General features: G+C 46.1%; 1 non-coding gene across 1 annotated transcript; it reads right to left on the bottom strand.

Annotated features, from left to right (window-relative positions):
• Positions 1–199: 199 nt before the first annotated feature.
• On the bottom strand, positions 200–271 carry trnat-cgu. The gene has a single exon. It is a non-coding gene; the product is annotated as a tRNA-Thr (tRNA).
• Positions 272–11,227: the final 10,956 nt, after the last annotated feature.

The following is an 11,227-nucleotide window of genomic DNA, read 5'->3' as shown; positions in this document are numbered from 1 at the left end:
TTTTTAGTTCATTTAGAACTTCGTGCGTGAACATAAAGTACAGTAAATTGTCACAGAGATTTGGCATGAGAAAGCATTAAAGATCATATTTCTGACATCCTCATCTGGAGAAACTGGTAATACTGAAACCTTACAGGCCACCAGTTGTCTTGGACTGAGCGTGTCTTAAATGCAGACTTGATCCTCAGTGACCATTCCAAGGCACGGACAGGGTTCGAACCCGTGATCTTCGGTTTACGAGACCGACGCCTTACCACTTGGCCACCGCGCCTGATGTCTGGTCCTTTGAGGTAGCATACTGTATGACGCTGTTTGGCTCAGCCTGATACACATTACATTACATTGTTGTCATTTAGCAGACATACTTACGCAGGTTGCAATTTTATCCATTTATACAGCTGGAGAGTTACTGAGGCCATTGTGTTTTAAGCACCTTGCCCAAGGGCACAGAGGCTGTGCACCAGTGGCAATCAAAGCAACATTTTGATTATGAGCCCTGCTCTTAACTGCTACACCACACTACTGCCTTCCACAGCAGATGATGTGCCTCTGTGAGCTCAGGTGTGGAGTGGGGGGGGGGGTTGTATGTGTGGGCGCTTTCTGCTTTCGTATATCTCCTGGATTTTCCACAGTGCACAGGGAAACGTGTAAGCAGTCACCCACAGGAAGACCTGAGAGCGCTGGCCCTCACTGATGCTGTAAAACACTGCACCTCAGAGGCTCAGGGGCGGCTTAACACCAGAGATAAGGAGCTCAGAGCCCCGAGCATGGAGTGTGCTGAGCCTGCATTCTTAAACCCCTGCCAGCCGCCGCCAAAGCCCCCCCCCCCCCCCACCCCCCCCACTCCCCTCCCCGCTCCCCCCGGCCCTTGTTCCCCTAATCCCCCCTCTGCTCCCTCAACCACCCAGTGAGGATAAGGACTCTTGACACTTTGCGCCCCTCGCTTATGCCCGAGCGCCCACCAAGTCACCCCCACTTACAGAACCCCAACCCATGTCATCCCCCCTCCTTCTGTTCTTTTTCTTTGCCCATTTCCGAGATCACAGAGGAAAAAGTCTCCCTTTCATTCCTCTTGTCTTTGGTGTCTGTGTGCGTGTTTTTTTTAAAACTTCTTTAAGCTTCTTCCCTGGTGTTTGCACAACACTTCATTTCATTTTTGTTGCAGAGAATAAGGAGGAAAATGTTTCCTCCTTGCTACCTCCTGGCTCCTCGGCTCCAGTGACATGTGCACTTAATGCACCAATAAATTATTCGAATCAAACTATTTACGCAATGAAAGCTTATCACGAGTTGCGTCAAAGGTATGCAGGAGCTGACACTCATCAGGCGTGTTCGAAATCTTTAAAAAGCAAGATGACAGGTTGTCTCTGCTATCTTCCTAAGAACACCCTCCAGGCTCACTGTGAGCAGGACTCACATGCTTTGGATTCACTCGCTGCACAGGAAGTTTGAACAGACACAACAGAGAAAAACAGGAAGGAAAGAGGGACGTGTAATCTCGGCTGAAGTTAAATGTCTCGGTTCCCCACAGACAGACAGATTGGACGGGGCGGTCCCAGCTTGCGCAATCTCCCCGTAAATGCTGAGTCCCTCTTTTGTAAAGAGCTGTCGTGAGTGCCTCGATGCCGAAGTGCAGAGCGCTCTCGCTGTAGCAGGGGAACTGACAGTGTTAGGGTAAGATTTGGGAATCAGTTAATGTGTTGTGCTGAAGCTTTCTCCCTTAGAATAACATACCGTCCTTCTGCTGTGTAGGCTGTTCGCTGTATGTCCACATCTCTTGCGGCAGACAGAGACGAGGAATTTTCCGGGGTCTTTTCGATTACTTGATTTCTCTGGAGGGGCTTTCGCTGTAAGTTATGTAAAACAAACACCTTGAGCGGTGGTGGCGGTAGTCAGGGGATGGCGCCCCACACACACACACACACACACGTGTGTGCACACATATGCACACACACACGCACGCATGTACACACACACACACACGCGCACACATACATCCATACACAAATGTACACACACACACACACACACACACACACACACACACACACACACACACTCACACACGCACACACACACACACACACACACACGCACACACACCCAGCGTGCCTCGCTCCTCTCTGTCCTGTCTCCAAATCTCCAAATCTGTCCAATTCCCTCTCAGTTGCCCTCCTTTAGAAGGGGTCAACAGCCTTGCCACTCAGAATAAAACACATAACAGAGACCACTTCCCAAACCAAACCCAGCCTCCTAACCCCTACACCCTGGGTCACAAGTGAGATAAACACACACACATAAAGTCACGCAAAGTCACACACGCAGACACACAGACATGCAGACATAGACCTGCAGACACAGACACACACGCAAACACACACACACACACACAATCAACGTCTGTCCGCTGCTCTTCTCTGCCGTCTCTCCTCTTTCACCCTCTTCCCTCTTTTTTCATCACCACGGTGACATGAAGAATTTGAGCCATGTTTGTCCAGTGTGACCCATAGAGGTAGTGACCACCGTTTTGAGACGCGGGTGTGGATTCCACATCCCCGTTGAATCCTCACCTTTTTCAAGGCTGTTGCCCTGGGTCTCGAATGCTTTCCACAGCTAGGTTTTCAGGCCATGGGACCAGTCTAGTGACTGTATGTCGGCGGTTGTACTGTGGTTGTTCTGGAACATTCCAGTCCTCGCTGGGCAAAAGCCTTTTCGCTTCTCCTCCACCCCGGATAAGGAGCCTTCATCCGGAGAGTTGTGGCGGGAGTGTAGCATAGTAGTAAGGAGCAGGGCTCGTGACTGAAAGGTAGCTGGTTTGATTTCATGCTGGAGCTGGAGCACTGCTGCTGTACTTGTAGACAAGGTGCTTATCCCAGAATTGCCTCGGTAAATATCCGGCTGCATAAATGGGTAACATCTAAAAATTGTTGTGTGTGTCTGCTAAAAAGCAATAATGTAATATAAATGTAATAATGGCAAGAAAGATCCCTTCCAGTCTAAAAAAGCTTACCTTTGTACTGTGGTGCGCCTCTCGTGAGACCAAAAACTTCAGTAAAACACTGTTCTCCACTGCTCTACTGCTAACGAGGATTACACAGAAAACCCCAAAGATGAAATACTTTTAACCTTAATGTACTGTTGGGCTGTAGTAGTATGTCCCTGTTAACTCTTTGGTAGACTTGTCAGTATCTTGTGTTCAGGGGGTGGGTTTTTCAGGGGTCTCACATGAAGCATTCCGTCCTACATCATAGCCCGCAATCAGGGGCCGTAATCCTGTGTGATTTATCTGGGCCGAGCATAGACCCCTGGGACAGATCTGACCCCTGACCTCTGACCTCCCCTGACACAATGTCAGCAGTCCAGTATACATGTCTTCATGTCTGTATTTCAAAAAGAATTAGAAGGGGCCTGTGTTCAAGCGAATTGAAGGGAAGGGAAGGTTGAAGGTTTGATTCTCAGGCATATTTGTTGTACCCTTTAGGAAGGTACCAAACTGTGATTTATTCATTAAATTTTGTATTTCATAAGTCAACAATATGATAAAATGTTATTGTAATGTAAGTTCGCTGGTGGCTGTCCACAAATTTGTTCCTTTTTAACCATTAATCCAAATTAAGTTTTTTGTCCATTTGATTGTGCATTATTCTGATGACAGAAAGAGCTATGGAAGTGTGTCACTTTGACGCTGTGTCTGCTGCGTAGTGTATGGAGAGAGGGTCGGTCAGCTGTGGAGTGTAACATGGGAGTGTCGGCATGATTTTCACTCTAGGCGGGTGTCGAAGTAAAGCTCACGCTCTTTTTTCAATAAGGCAGATAATCTTTCAAAGGCTTGCATTCCAGGCAGACACGCTTTCAAGAACCAGAACAGAAAAGGAGGGAAATTAAGGCAAAAAAAACACAAATGAAAAGAAAAACAAAGGTTGCTGACTGGACAGAAGATTCCCTCCTAAGCCTTTAACACCCTGTCTTTGATCTCCGTTCGATAGCCTTTCCAGGGCTTGATGTTTGAAGCAGAATCGTTTTCAAGAAACTGTTTTGAAAAGGACGAAAAAAAAAATTCATTTGGGCAGACAGAGGAGATCTGAGCGGTGCACATCCCGGTCTGTTTCAGCTGCAGTATGCACTTGGCTTCTGACCGCGGCTTTCATACGAAGCTGCAAGCCAATCTTGCCCTTGGAGGGGGACTGCAGCCCTTCCAGCAAGTTAATGGGACCAGGTCAGAGAAATGCCTGGATCTGTTCAATCACTTTCTGTCTCTCTGTCTGTGTGTCTGCTTCATTGTTTCTGTAAAAATACATCTGCAGAGCTATAGCCTGCCCACACTACAGTGTGGCACAGCTGGGTTGCCTGCGGTCCTGTGCTGTTGTCTCATTCGTCCCTGGAGCTGTGGAGCTGCTCTAGAGGGTGACTGACTGGTTCATGGCAAAAGAGGCAGCAAGCACCTTGCAGGAATAACCACACTCATGCACATGCTCCATTATTATTCATTACATACATTACAGTCATTTAGCAGAGTGACTTAACACGGGTTACAGTTTTTCTGTCCTTTGATGAAGAATCTCCAGTTATCTCCCTGCGTCTGGCTGGGCAGGGGCGCAAATCAGGAACTCGAGACGTGCTTGAATTCACAGTAACCCCCCCCCCAAAAAAAAAAAAAAAAAAATTAAAAATCTGAGTGCAAAGAGACCCAGGGCGAGCGTAGAGGTGCATGTGGCCGGCAGACAGTACAGTTTCACCTTTGTGGGCTTGAACAGTGTTGTGTAGCATAGTGGTTAAGGAGCAGGACTTGCAACTGAAAGACTGAAAGGTTGCCGGTTCAATTCCCCACACCTGCTGGTGTACCCTTAGGCAAGGTACTTAACCCACAATTGCCTCCAGCTATATCCAGCTGTATAAACGGATAACCTGTAATTGATGTAAGTCGCTCTGGATAAGAGCATCTGCTAAATGCCAGTAATGTAATGCTCACACTAGTTTTGGAGTGGTAGCCTGGTCTGCAACTGTTGTGCATTCAATTTGAATGGACACACTCTTGTTCTCTTGGGTAAGAGCTTCTGCTAAATGAACGTAATGTAACGTAGTGAGCAGTTTTGCCTTTGAACAATACAGCTTTACCTTTGACCAGTTTCACCTTTGAGCAGTGCACGTTTGAGCAATGTTCTTTACCCCAGTTAACTCAGGGAAATATTCAGCTGTATGAATGGATCGTATGCAAAGTGTAAGGCAAGTGTGTTGCCCTGGATTGGGGGACGTCTGCTGAGCAAATATGCAGTGCGGAGTAGGAGGAGGAACAGGAGAGACACAGCGAGAGCTGTGAGACAAACCAAAGCAGCAGCCAGAGCTGCGGTGAGAATGACAGATGAAGGAATCACGGGCGCAGATATTACATTACATTGCTGTCATTTAGCAGGCACTCTTATCCAGAGAGACTGTCGTATGTTACAGTTTTTACATGTTATCCATTTACACAGGTCTACAAATCTACAGGTCTTCAGCGCAGCTGATTCATTTAGAAAAAGACTACAATTTAAACCTTAATGCAGTTTTGAACAAAGCTTAATTGTCAGAGCTAACTGTCATTTAGCAGATGCTCTTACCCAGGGCCACTTACATAAATTAGAATGTTTACATGTTATCCATTTATACAGCTGGATATTTGCTGAAGCAGTTGTGGGTTGAGCACAACACCCAAGAACACAGCAGTGTCCTAGTGGGGAATCGAAGCGGGCGACCTTTCAGTCGCGAGCCCTGCTCCTTAACCACTGTGCTGCATTCCCGCCCCGGCTACTCGCGCCCTCGTTATGCTTCCTTCAGCCAATGCATTGTTCTGTTTGCTTCTCGCCTGTAGTCTTGGCTGTTGCAGATGCCTGCTCCGGCCGTGAACCGCGCGCGCACACCCGGGTGTTTGCTGAAGCCGGCGAGGGATTAAGTCGGCTTTTGTTAAACAGCTGCGTCACGCCCGCCGCCTTTTAACGCTCAGCCCAGGCGTCCCGAGCCTGCTGCCGTCACGGCCGTTGCCCCCCCCCCCCCCCCCCCCCCCCCCCCACCCTCCCCTGTTACCCCACGCCCATCTGGGAGCTGGTCGGATGTGCGAAAACGTCCATGTCGTCTTGGAGATGTTCCTGTCAAAAATAAAAGGACGCAGCTGTTATTGAGCTGCGATCAGTGAGTTCTGTGAGTTGCAGATGGGGAGGTTTTCTGGTCGGATCGTGGAGGTCTACGGTTTTGGCCACTCTGTAGGGGAAACGAGTGCGCTCACCAGACAGGCCTGGTAATTGGCGGGTTTTTTCCAGACAAACTTTTAATCAGATGGGAGTCTGGGGGTTTGGGGTCTGGGGGGCGGGGTGTGTGATTAGTTTGTTGAGGGGAGCGGGTGAGAAAATGTTTGGGTGATGAGAGCACGATTGGGTGGTGGTGTGACTGTGAGTGCGTGTGTGTGTGTGTGTGTGTGTGTGTGTGTGTGTGTGTTTGTGTCTGCGTCTGCGTCTGTGTTTGTGTCTGTGTTTGTGTATGTGTGATATTTTGGTATGCACGTCTGTGGTTTGGATGTCCGTATATGTGTGCATGTGTGTGCCTGTGTGTGATTCTGTGTGTGTGTGTGTGTGTGTGTGTGTGTGTATGTGTCTATATGTTTATCTGTGTGTGTGTGTCTGTATGTGTATTTCTGTGTGTGTGTGTGATTCTGTGTGTCTTCAGCATCTGGCCGCCTGCAGCTCACACAGCAAGATGCAGGCCAGCATCACTCCAGTGGCTAGGTGTGTCTGTGTGTGGGGAGCCCACAGCTGTGAGAGAGAGCGAGAAAGTGGGAGAGGGAGAGAGGTAAACAGAGGAAGAGACAGCAGGAGAGAGAGAATTATTGCCATGGATACCATTTCAATAAACTGATTACCGTTGCTATTATGATATTATTTTTGCAGTTTCAGCTGCTTTTGAGCAGTGCACACTCTTTCTAATAAATTGTGGATCTGTTTAAATTGGAAGCGGACAGAGGGATTGCTGTCTGGGCAGTGCAGGAAAGTGCAAAAGCGAGGGATAAAAGGGAGATTGATCACTGCATGAGTTAAAATATTTCTGAAGTAGGTGAATTTATGCCATGGCAACTTAAGCGGCAGTGAAGCTCTGTGTTTCTTGGGGTTGAAGATGACCAAGCCAAGATTCAGGACAGTGTGTTCTCTGACTTGACCGTCTCCATAGAGAACGCCACTGGACATTACTCTTGTTCAGACCAAAACCAAAATGGTGTCACGCTGTGGGGGGAGACAAACTTACTTTTTAAAATGAGTTTTAAATGAATCTAATTCAGTCAAACAGCCTGTGTTCTTGTTTTTTTGTTTAACTCTCACACACTATTTTGTGTTTGTATCAGTGCCTGTGGTACTCGTGTTTAAGAGTCATAAAATAGGCAAAGCTTTTAACACACACACACACACACACACACACACACACACACACACACACACACACACACACAATTTTTCATTGACTAAGGAAGTAAAGCCAGAAACAAATGACAAAAGACTTACGAAATGATGAAGACATAAGCACATGGGCGTTCTCATTCTGATTGGTCCTGTTTTAAATGGAAAAAATAACAGTCTCTGAGTGACCTTCTGTGGTGCCCAATAAAACTTCTGACCTCCACCTCACTGTGACCTTCTGAAATGACCCCCTCATGCTGATCTTATCAGTCCAATAGGAGATGGAGAGATACCCTGTAGTCTCCCTCCAAGTAATGTTGACTTTCTCACACACACACACACACACATAAAGGCTTGTGGACCAGTTTTTTTTTTTTTTACAGAAAATGAGAAAATGAAGAGGACAGAGTGTGAAGAATTGCAAGCATTGTTGTGTTAGTGTTATTTTTTAATGAAAGGCCTCCATATCATGTGAGTTTATGTGTGTGTCCATGTGTGAGTGCGCACACATGTTTGTGCATATGTGTGGTTTCGGTGTGTGTGTGTGTGTGTGTGTGTGTTAAAAGATTTGCCTATTTTATGACTCTTAATCATGAGTACCACAGTGTGTGTGTGTGTATGTGTGTATGTATGTGTGTGTGCGTGTATGGGCATGTTTGTGTATGTATGTGGTTTTGGTATGTATGTCTGTGGTTTGGTTGTCCATGTATGTGAGTCTATGTGTTTGTCTATGTGTGTGTGTGCGTGTGTGTGTGTCTGTGTCTGTGTCTGTGTCTGTGTGTGTCTGTGGGTGTGTCAGTCAGGGTTTTTCACAGACCAGAAAGTCTGTTGTAAACACATGGCAATGGGTTTTTTTGCTGTGAGAGAAGGAGAGAGATGGAGAGATAGTGACAGACAGTGAGAGTAGTGGATGGAATAAGAGAAAAAGAAAGAGAGACTGAGAGAAAGAGAGAGTGCAACTTTATTGCACTGATACAGTTTGTGCTCTGTCTTTGTAAGTCTCTCTGGGTGAGAGCATCTGCTAAATGTAAGATGTGAATGAAAGGCGGAAAGAGGAAAAGAGAGAGAGGGAAGGGTGAGAATGAGAAGGAGATGAGAGGGGGAAAAGGAGAGAAGGAGGCAGTGGAGGAGGAAATGAACGTGAAAGAAAGGAGAGCAAAAGTGAAAATGAGATACAGGGAGGGACATTGAGAGGAAAGAAAGAAGGAGGGAGAGCAGTAGAAAGAGGGAAGGGGGGGGTGGAAGAGACAGAGATAGAGAAGGAGGGAGATTGAAAGAACGTGGATCTGCTTGAGAAACAATGCTGGAGAACTGGGCTCTTGCAGTAAATGATAGAAACGCACATAGATTATGATTTTCCAAGAACAAAAGCCAAGATTGGGAAAGCTGATATTGCTTTGGTTTAGGAGACACCACCCTAGAACATATGCTGAGTTACGGTTGCCTCAGACTTGAAAATCAGTGCATCAGAGAGCCTTGGCCAGGCAGCCACTGCACTACAGAAAAAGCCTTTCTGTTCAATCAAAAGAACATTTTAAAAAGCAAAGATATTAGAATTTGGACTAAAATGTTTGATAAGAGTTGTTAAGCTGAGGAATGGGAAAAGAGAAATATGGGGTCCACTTGGTCAGCAAGACTACACTTAGTGGGAGAAAGAGCAAGCTGAAATCCTGCACGCAGGATTCTGTAAAAACATACAGAAAGTACAGAGAAACACTCATAATAAGGCATGCGGGGAGGTAAATTTGGTAGATGTCCCGTTCTTATCCACATGAAGAAAAGGTCCCTGCGTTTTGTAGGACATGTAATCCAAAGTCCAACAAACTGCAAAACAAAGCTCTTTGTACCCAAGAGCTCAGCCCAGAATGGTGTCCTCTAAGCACTGTGGGTCCTGGACCTCACTGCAGTGAATCTCACACGCAGTACTGTCTGGGAGAACATTCTGTCTCTTCACTGTCAGAGATAGAAAGCAGAGACAGATCCAGACCAAGTACGAGCTCAGGGGCCACACCCTAGCAAATGAAAAAAGACAGACACAAAAAGCTGTGGTCATCAAAAGGAGATTGTTACTGTGAGGGGGGGGGGAGAGGTAGACAGAGATGCACTTCCTCCTGCATTGTGAAAAATATTTTAAAAAATAATATGTATTTCAGTAAATTTAAGATTATAAACAATATCAATGTCATGACAAACTGAAAAGTTGCAAGTCCTGAAAGGGGAAGGACCAACAGCTTCACTCGTGACACAGTGTATCTCATTATGCCACAGAGGGACAGAGACAGAGAAACCACATGACTATAAATATATGATTGTTTAGACATTTTTTTATTCTCACAGCCTATTGGATCGAAGGGTGTAACTGTCCATGATTGTAGAACTACAGCATTTTGTCATCATGTGTGTTAATTGGTTTGGACATACAGCTGTTATTTATTTCTCTTTTTTCTTGCTGTATTGTGTCACATGCTTTAACAGGGCCTTTAATGCGTTTTAAAATGAAAATAAAAAGAGTGTCTGTGGAACAGACACAAAGTGATGGAACCTGCTCTGGGTAGCAGCATCAGCTAAATGAATGTAATGTAACGCACTTTAATGTACTGTAACGCGATGTAATGGAGCAAACGTCAGGATCGCCACCGCTGTAACCGCTCCTCTGAGCGCCCCCGTCGCCGTCTCTCAGACCACTTCAGCCAGACCGGCCAGCGCTCCCTCTGTTTTTGTTACCGCGGCGACGCTCAAACCAGGTGCCGATCAGAGTTCTGCCCTTGGCAAACACTCCGAGGGGGACAATAACATGTCTGCAGCGTCCATTTTGCTCGGTCTCTCACCCGTGCGGGCGATATCGATTACCGGAGACAAAAGGAGAGAGTCAACAACTGGGAGCTCTGGCCAGCGCTGTTACGCGGAGGTGGGGGTGGATGGGAAGGCTTTGATCTCTGCGGCGAGTGAGAGCGCAGGCCAGCGGGCCGACGTTACGAAACACCGCCCTTTTGTTCACCTATCTCGATGGTCATTGGACGTTGTTGTCTTACTGTTTGCTGTTTGCCCTGGCCACAATGGGCTTATCCGGCCTCTATCTCACTTACATTGTCCTTTACGGTGTCATTAAAACTGAGTTTGTCTCCTTTGAGATACGCTGATACGTTTGAAGCATTAACGCGTGAGTGTTGTCACGACGTTTTTCACCGGTGGAATTCCCTTGTGCCGCAATGCACAAGGATGCTGTGGTCACAGAAAAACACAGGTTAGTGAGACAAAGGTCTCTCTGAGGCAGGACATCCATCTCAGAGAAGCCTGGTCTGAGAGAAAGTTGTACTTAAATTGTGCATAATTTATGTTTAGTTTTATCTGGGTGTTTGAGATTAACCTCTTCACTTTGTCAAATGTTTTGTCTATGCTGAGCTGGGCTTTGCTGTGCTGGGGTTTGAGGAGCAAAAATGGTATATATATATATATAAAATGGTATATATGATGGTATAAATGGTAAAATGGTATATATTATGACATTGAAATTAGTGACTTTATGATGACAGATTAATTTGGTGTGTCATGGTAAAACCTGATTTGGCATGGATGGTGACATCTTACATTCTGTGTTGTTGGTTGTGGATTTAAAATGTACCTACCTATCATATCTATGACGGTGTTGTATTCTTATACAGAAGCCTTCCCAGAGTGTTGTTACCAAAAAGGATTTATTTTTAGAAATAATTTGCTTCAGATCTGAAATAATGTTAATATGCTGTCTATGGGGTCTGAATTCAGAAATTTCCCCCCAAAACACAGCTGTTTTTGTCAAGGATGTTGCT

Source organism: Megalops cyprinoides, chromosome 1 (assembly GCF_013368585.1).
Source record: "Megalops cyprinoides isolate fMegCyp1 chromosome 1, fMegCyp1.pri, whole genome shotgun sequence".
Classification (NCBI taxonomy): Eukaryota; Metazoa; Chordata; class Actinopteri; order Elopiformes; family Megalopidae; genus Megalops; species Megalops cyprinoides.
The sequence above is the reverse complement of the archived record's forward strand: the minus strand, read 5'-3'. Positions and strand labels throughout refer to the sequence as shown.